We start from the raw sequence: 9288 nt of genomic DNA, 5'->3' as shown, positions 1-9288 counted from the left end.
CGCCTGCCTCTGCCTCCCGAGTGCTGGGATTAAAGGCGTGCGCCACCATCGCCTGGCTACATAAGATTTTTTAACACAAGCTGCTTTATAAAGCTGTAGCTTCTTGAAGAATCAAAATTAGAGTTCATAGCAATACTAAAACATTGCATATAAAATGTTCTGCCTAAAATTTTTTTTTCTGCTTTTTCATGAAAAATAATAAATTTTAACTGATAAATCCTGATTCCATACAGCAGGAAGGACGTATAAAAGACCTCCAGCTTTTAGGTAGAGATTTGCAAATGGTTGGAATGTAAAAACTGACTGGAAATATTGGAACTATTATATTATTACCTCTTTTCTTAACCAGCTCTACTTACAGTGCTTAAACAACGCCTAACACATAGAAGGTGTTCAGAAATAGTGGTAAGATAAACTTAAATGGAAGGAAAAGGAAGAAACGGTAGTTAGGGTGGCTTCCAAGTACAGCTGAGTGATGTCGTCATTAAGAAAGGAAAAACCATAGTGGTACAAACGAGGCAAGTAAGTTTCATTTGTGTGTGTTGATTTCTGAGGTTTCACTGAGGGAATAGAAGTGGCAATATCCAGGCGCAACTAAACTAAGTTTTTGAAGTTTTAGAGAAAAGTCTGGAATTGAAAGATGTGTTTGGAGGTTCTTAGTATGTAAGTGGCAGTTTAAAATGATGACGTGTGCTGAACTCATCTGGTAGACTGTTAAGAGAAAAGGGTCCATAAGTGAAATATTTGAGAAGACCATACATGAATCAAGGAAAAGAACATAAATGTCTATAAACAAACTTGGAATAAAGCAGTCTAAGATGGTGGTAGAAAGTCAAAGGGAATTATGCCCCAGACATCAAGACATTAGAGAAGTAAACAAGCATTTTCAACTTCCAGTTTGAACAGAAAATATCTAAACTACTTCTAAAGGATCTAGCAGTGAAGATCCATTTGTAATTTGACTAAAAACAGGTTCCATGAAATGTAGTTAGTCTATATTATACTTGAAGTTCAGGTGTGAAAACAACAGACTACTAAAAATTAATAAGGGTCTGGAGGGGTGGGTTGTTCGTTAGAGCACTGGCTACTTTTCCAAAGGACTTGTGCTTAATTCCCAGCACCCAAATGGAGGCTCACAACCTCCAGTCTGGAACTCCAGCCCAAGGGGATCCAACACTACCTCTGGCTTCTTTGGGCACCAAATGCACAAGTAGTGTTCATACATGCAATACACAAACACGCATGCAGACAAAACACCCATATATATAATTTAAAAAAAAAATAATCCAGGGCTACTTCTGCAGCTTCTAGCTCTATACTTCAGTATAGCTTCATGAGCACTCTAGTGTAATACTTTTCCAGATTCTGACTCCTTGTAATATTTCACAAAAATGTTTTATGTACATAGATAAACATACACACAGGTTTAAAAGCAATACTCATGACTAGGGATGTAGTTCAGGAATGAAGTACTTCCCTAACATGTGTGAAGGTCTAGGTTTGATACCCAGCACTGCAAAATCAAACCAACTAAACCAAACCAAACAAAACACCAAATAATGTTGGTTGGTCACATTATAAAAATTAGCTACAAGATATGATTATTAATCTTAACTTTTCCAACCCAATACACATGAAAATCTTTCCAAGCAGCTCCAACTCAAAGCACACCATCAACATATTTGAGTTTTTAATCAACCTCCTAGTGATGCTTGCATATTTTAAAAATTTTTTGCCAGTGGCACTGGGATTTGTCTCTGCTGCATGTACTGGCTTTTTGGGATCCTATTCTCTTTGGATGTATACCTTGCTCAGCCTAGATGTAGTGGGGAGGGGCTTGGACTTTCCACAGGGCAAGGTGCCTTGCCCTCTCTTAGGATTTGAGGGGTTGGGGTAGAAGGGTGTGTGGAGGGACTGGGAGAAGAGGAAGTGGGAATCTGGATTGGTATTGTTTCCAAAAAAATCTAATAAATTTTTTTTGCCATTAAAAAGAGTATTGTAATAGGCACTCTGGTGTGGGAGAATGGTCTGTATTCTGTCAATTATATTTTAAATAAATCGTGATTGGTCGGTAGCCAGGCAGGAAGTATAGGCGGGACAACCAGACAGGAAGTAGAGGTGGATCAATGAGAACAGGAGAATTCTGGGAAGAAGGAAGCCCATTCCTCTGCAGTCCTGACCCGATCACAGAAGAAGCAAGATGTGACTGCCCTGCTGAATAAGGTACTGAGCCACATGGCTAACACAGACAAGAATAATGGGCTATATAAGAGTTAATAAGAAGCCTGAGCTAATGGGCCAATCAGTTTATAATTAATGTAGACTTCTGTGTGATTTCTTTGAGACTTAACGATTGCAGGAACTGGGCAGGACAGAAAACCTGGCAACAGCACTTTTAGTATTCCCAGGAGTGTGCCTAACTAAAAAAGAGGTTTAAATATTTTAAGAATATTTTTGTGAAGTTGGGCCAATAAGATGACTCAGCTACTAATACTAATGGCACATGCCACCAAACCTGATGGCTTGAGTAAATCCCTGGACCCACATGGCTGAAGGAGAGAACTCTAACAAGTTGTCCTATGACCTCCATATGACATGAACACACACACATTTTCATATTCATGCTCTCTCTCATAAGTAATGAATAAAATTTAAAAATTTAAATCTTTGTGTAGTAAAATTCAAATGACACAAAAGTATAACCTAGAGCTATTCTGCTTCCTAACAATCAGTTTCTACGTATCTCATACCTGCATTTACCATATATCTACAGCACTTGAGACATACCTTGCCCCTATCACCTCATCCACAAATACTTTAGGATTCATTTCTAAATTAAGGTCTCTTGTACTATGTTAAACTGTTGACAGACATTCAGAAGCAAAGCAATAATTCACTTACTTCCCTGCCATTTTTGGGGGGAAGGGTTGAGACAGGGTTTCGCTGTTCTAGAACTATGTAGGCCAAGCTGGCCTTGAACTCACAGAGATCCACCTGCCTCTGCTTCCCTGAGTGCTGGGATACAAGGCATGTGCCACCACTGCCTGGCTACTTCCCTGCCTTTTAAATTCCATTCTTTTGTTAGGTAACCACTTTATTTGATTTATTCTTCCAAGGCGAGGAAAGTATGAACCACTATGCTTTTTGAGTCTTCTTTCTTCCCCCTTTCTTGAGTCAGGGTCTCACCATGTAGCCGTGGCTGGCCTTGAACTCATCATGGAGATCTGCCCTCCTGCCTCTGCCTCAAGTGCTAGAATTAAAAGCATGCACTACCATGCTCAGCTGCTAGGTTTTTAAAACACTTGTAGTTCTCTGTTTTTTGTTTGCCTCGCAGGTTAAGTTATACTTGTCCAGGTATTTTAAATTTATATAAATTTAGTTTTCAAGTTCTTTAGGTTCACTAGATCTATTACTTTACTTTTATTTATTCATTCATTTAATTATTTTTATTCATTTATTTATTTGCTTTACTTTATTTTCTAAAATAACATTTAAATGGTTTAATTCACTTACTTACTGAATTACCACGTCTTGTTAGCTTCTTCTACAAATACTGCATTTGTTGAGGTGTCTGTATTTTACTGGAGACTGAACTTAGAGCCTCATACATGCTAGGAATAGGTAACAGTTTACCAACTAAGCCACAGTCCTGAACCCAAACTTTGATTTCTAGACCTGTCTTGACCTGTGGTCCAGGCTGGACCTGGAACTAGTAAGTTTCCTGTCCCCTTGCATGCTGGAAGCACATGCCATTTCTAAGACTATCTGTAGAGCATCAGAATTTTTCTAACTGACCATTTTTGATGCTGAACTTAGATTTTCCTCTAGTTCCTTTATTTAGTGGGGTTAAATTGTGTTCACTTAAGCTGACTGCTCTCTTATACCTCCAGGCAACCCTGAAGGGTTGTTAACTTTTTTTTTTTTTATCAGTGCATGGCACCCTGACATAAAGTAATCCAAGTGGCAGCTCATGGTGCAGGAAGAAGGTAAGGTAACTTTTTCCTAAAAAGCAGTTGAAGCTCTGGAAAGAAGCCTGTCTGCTAGTGGGTTTCACAGTCCCAGCTAGTACAGTGGACTAAGTCACCTACATACACAGTCCTTGAACTCATGTGAGAGAGAACCTTGATATACTCTCCCAGGGTCAGTCTCTGCTTACTGAGCAGTATCTAAGTACTTTACATATTAAATTTACATTTCCTACTACACAGCAAAGAGATAAAAGTTGCCACTTTTATAAATTTTACCTATAGTTTAGCTCCTTTAATATTACTTCTTTCAAATACTTTCATTTTACTAGTTATATTTCCTCTTTATTTTTATAACAATAATAGCAATAATATAATATTAGTACTATTGTAAATATTACCATTATATTTCCTCTTTTTCACCTCCACTTTCCTCCTATAATTAGCTAGTCTGTGAAGTACGTGAAAACACTGGAAAATGTTGCAACTGCTTATTCCTTCCGCAGAAATTATATAATACCTATTATGTGGTATATAACTATATAACACCCCTCATCTTAAGAATTAGTATTATGTGATATACACATATGCATTCATACACGTACACACACACACACCTCATCCATAAGAAGGGCTTACTACCCAGTGTTACAACTGGAGTGTAATCCCTGGAACCCACATGGTGGAAAAGAGCCTACTTCTGAAAGTGTCTTCTGACCTCCACATTCATGACCTGGCACACATGCCCTGTTACCCCTCTACATATACTGAATAAGTAAATGTCTAAAAAATTAGTTTATCAGCATCCTGAATCTTACAAGTGCTATTTGACTGAGTTTTATGTAAAATTCTCCTGGAGAGCAAATCACCCATGTAAGCCATGCGTAAATTTTTAATGTTGCTTATTTTCATGAAGTTCAATGTGCATTTCAAGCTATTTCAGGGGTGGGTACAGGTTCTCCCTTTTCTTTTCCACACAGTGAGTCTGCGTAGAACAAAAGCTGCTTAGGTCGCTACAACCTTGGTCTTGCCGACTGTACACTCCTGCTGCAGTTCAACACATTCCTTTTAGAGTGCAGCTCGGTCCTGAGCACCAAAGACAGGAAAATCTGTTCCCTTTGACAGAGTTCTTTTATCAGAAACATGAGGCATTTTTATTCTTGCTTTTTATTTAATGGTAGTAATTGCTGATGTTCAATGGTTAGCTATATTAACAACTCACATATTTAACCTGGGTTCATTTTCTAAAGATATTTCTTTTCTTTTTTTAAAGATTTATTATTATGTAGTGTTCTGTCTGCATGTATGCCTGAATGCCAGAAGAGGGCGCCAGATCTCATTACAGATGGTTTTGAGACACCATGTGGTTGCTGGGAATTGAACTTAGGACCTCTGGAAGAATAGTCAATGCTCTTAACCTCTGAGCCATCTCTCCAAAGACTAAAAATACCTCTTAATACAAAGAAGAGAAGTTTCCTAGTTTTAGGATGCCTATAGATTAGGCAAGATAATGATTTTTTTCTGTTTACTTAGTTAATTAAAAAAATAAACTGGTTCTTTAGCAATCTCTGATTAATACACATTAATGTTTAAAATTATCCTTATAAACCCATGGATTTAAATATATGAGTTCTCAAACTTTGCAATTAATCTTATTAAACAAGACATTATGTCACTGTTGGCCAGTGGGAACTACTTCAAATAGTCTCTTGAGGTCTTTTAACAAGACCTTGCACTAGTCTTTAATAACTAACTCTGAAGAGAAACAGTGTTCCAGACTCATCTTATGTGCATGCTCTGCCAAGGAGTGACCGTTCTCTTAAACCACATGGGAGCCAGCAATTATTGTAATTATATTTATTACTCATTGCTTTTACTAGAGCAAGGACATTTTAATAGTGTATGTCTGTGTATGAGAGTGCAGGTGCCTGCGGAGGCCAGAGGCATCGGATCCTCTCTGGAGCTGGAGTTACTGGTGTTCTGAGCCACCTGACATGGGTGCTGGGAACTGAACTCAGATCCTCTGCAAGAATAGTATGTGCTCTTAGCCACAGAGCCATCTTTCACCCTGTATTGGTAAATATTTTAAATTTTACTTGAAAGTAATTACCAAGTCCAAAAGTTTAAAAAATTGAAATTACTGGGGCTGGAGAGATGGCTCAGTGTTTAAGAGCATTGCCTGCTCTTCCAGAGGTCCTGAGTTCAATTCCCAGCAACCACATGGTGGCTCACAACCATCTGTAATGAGGTCTGGTGCCCTCTTCTGGTCTGCAGGCATACATGGACGCAGAATGTTGTATACATAATAAATAAAAAAATATTTTAAAAAAATTGAAATTACTAAATACTATGTATCTTTTAACTAGATTTGCCTATGATTAATATTGTACATCCCTGCTTCACACACACTATTTTTTTGTTATCTATCCATCTACTTTTATACTTGAAGTATAGGCTAGAGTAATTTCAGACACTAGAATCCTTTATTCATAAATACTTCAGTATTTCTTAAGAATAGATCTCAGCTGGGTTGTGGTGGTGCATACCTTTAATCGTAGCATTAAGAGGCAGAGGAAGGGGACTGGTGAGATGGCTCAGTGGTTAAGAGCACTGACTGCTCTTCCAGAGGAAGGGTTTAATTCTCAGCACCGACATGGCAGCTCGCAGCTGTCTGTAACTCCAGTTTCAGAGAATCTGACATTGTTATACCAATGCACATGACAGGACAGCCAAGGTTACAGAGTGAAACCCTGTCTTGAAAAACCTAATTTTAAAAATAATAAAAAGAACCTATTTAGCGGACGGTGGTAGAGCACGCCTTTAATTCCAGCACTTGGGAGGCAGAGGCAGGAGAAACTCTGAGTTTGAGGCCAGCCTGGTTTACAGTACGAGTTCCAGGACACTCGAGGCTACACAGAGAAACCCTGTCTTGAAAAACCAAAAGAGAATAGCTCTCAAGATTTAAAAACTCATGCTGGAGAAACAGTTTTGCCATTAAATGCACATACTATTCTTGCAGAGTACTAAAGTTTGCTTCCCAGCAGCCATGATGGGCACTTCACAACTGTCTGTAATTTCAGCTCCTAGGGATCAGAACCCCTTCTGGCATCTGTAGACATTGACTCCCATGCATACCGTGTGTGTGTGTGTGTGTGTGTGTGTGTGTGTGTGTGTGTGTGTGTGTGTGTGTGAAAAAATAAAAATTCTCCTTACATGCCTCACTGTCGTCAGCTGCGTCCCTATCGCACAGATAGATTACTTTGTTATATGATCTAGTGATTCTCTACACATTCACTTTTCTCCTTCAGTAGAGGCTCAAGCCTAGAACAGGTGCTACTTTTTAATTATGTCTTTCAAATTTTAAAATAGTTCTGCTATTTTTGCTGGCCTCTTTTAACACTGTCAATTTCTTTTTAAAAATGATTTTATGCACTTTTAAGTATGTCTGTGAGAGAGGGCAGTTGGGGGGGTGCAGTGCTCTCAGAAACTAGGTGAGGGTATCAGCTCCCCTGGAACTGGAATTACAGACTTCTGTGAGCGGCCATGTGGGTGCTGGAAATTGAACCTGGGTTCTCTACAAGAGCAGCCAGTGCTCTTAACCACTGAGCCATCTATTTAGCCCCATATACTGTCAATTCTTAGTCTTTATGACATTAAATTGGCTTTATTTTAAAAAACACTGAACATTCTTCATAATACCAAGTGCAGATGGTGATAATCTACACTTATCTGGAGGCTCATGCTGTGCATCTGCTCTCACATCTGGAGACTCACGCTGTGCATCTGCACTCACATCTGGAGGCTCACGCTGTGCACCTGCACTCACATCTGGAGGCTCACGCTGTGTATCTGCACTCATGGCTGGAGGCTCACGCTGTGCATCTCTTCTTACTTTGATGATGTTCATTTGGGTCACCCAGTCAAGAAACCCCTCAATTTCTCTGGCCTATTACTGAGTTGTTCTTCCTCCTCTATTTATGATTATATAGGTCTAGCCATTTCTCAAAACTCAAAAAATGATAGACGTATGTATTTCCCAATACAATTATTAACAAGAGAAATCATAAACGAATGTCAAACTTCAGTTAACAAAATGTATGCTCAAGTATTCTGGGCTGTCTGCATCTTATTATGAACTGTCAAAATACAAGATGTGCCCTGGACATAGAAATGCACACCTTTAATCCTAGCACGTGGGAGGCACAAGCAGGAGAATATCTGAGTTTGAGATCAGTTTGGTCTACACAGTGAGTTCCAGGTCAGCCCAGGCTAGATAAAGCAATGGATGATAATATGGCAATGTAAAGGAAATACATTAAAAGTTAACAATTGGGACATATAGTTGATGAGTACAGGGTATTTATTATGTATAATACTTGCTGTAAACATAAATAAATATGTACTTACTATGTACAATTCCTTGAAAATTAATACACTTGAGTATTTTTCATAATGAAATGTTGAGAATTTGGGGGCTAAGGATGTATACTCAATTAGCAGAGTGTTTGCTTACTTTCACAGGCCTGGGGGCTTGTTCTCCAATACAACCAGGTATGGCGGCATATACCTGCAGTCACAGTACTTGGAAGGTGGAGGAAAGAGGACCCTGAGTGCAACATCACAAATTCTGACTATATAGTGAGTTTGAGGTCTGGTCAGGCTACATAATACTCTGTCCTAAATAAAAAAAAATGAGAATTTTAAAAACATACCGTAAGAGGCTAGCTTACAAAGAAGACAAGCGGCAATGGGTGGTAATGATCCCTACAAAGGTTTCTGAGTGTGGTATACTTAATACTGTCAATGAAAGCCAGACAACATTTAGATATAACAGGTGACTGTGGTGGTGATAAATATCAGTGTCAAACCTATGTGAGTACAGGCTGGAGGTGTGCTCAGCCAGACCTCCTTGTGTGCATTAGGGCCCAAGCTTGATTTCTAGCACCATGAAGACCGATGCTTTGACTGTGAGCCTTTAATGGCTAGGTCAGCTCTTCAACCCTTCTGATTAAATCAATGTTTATGTTTAGGGATGTGGTTATGTGACTGCCACAGTGCATGTACAGAGGTGAGAGGCTAACTTTTGGAGGTTGTTTCTCTCCTTTCACCATGTGGGTTCCAGGAATTAAAATCAGGTTGCAGGCTTGGCAGCAGGCACCTTTACCCATGTACTGAGCCATCTTTAAAACAGTTTCATATGAGAACAACAATAAAAGATCCAAACAGCTGGTTTTTTTACTTGTTTTTGTGTGTGTGCGTGTCTTCACACGGTATGTCTTCATACAGTATGCACATGTATGGGGTGTATCTGTATGATGATGTG

At 39.0% G+C, this 9288-nt stretch overlaps 1 protein-coding gene across 4 annotated transcripts in view; it reads right to left on the bottom strand.

The window, feature by feature from the left end:
- Positions 1 to 9288, bottom strand: part of Ankrd12 (ankyrin repeat domain 12) — a 100464-nt gene that overhangs the window by 40854 nt on the left and 50322 nt on the right. The window lies entirely within an intron of this gene.

Source organism: Microtus ochrogaster, linkage group LG4 (assembly GCF_000317375.1).
Source record: "Microtus ochrogaster isolate Prairie Vole_2 linkage group LG4, MicOch1.0, whole genome shotgun sequence".
In the NCBI taxonomy this organism is placed as follows: Eukaryota; Metazoa; Chordata; class Mammalia; order Rodentia; family Cricetidae; genus Microtus; species Microtus ochrogaster.
This window is presented reverse-complemented; position numbering and strand designations above follow the sequence as displayed.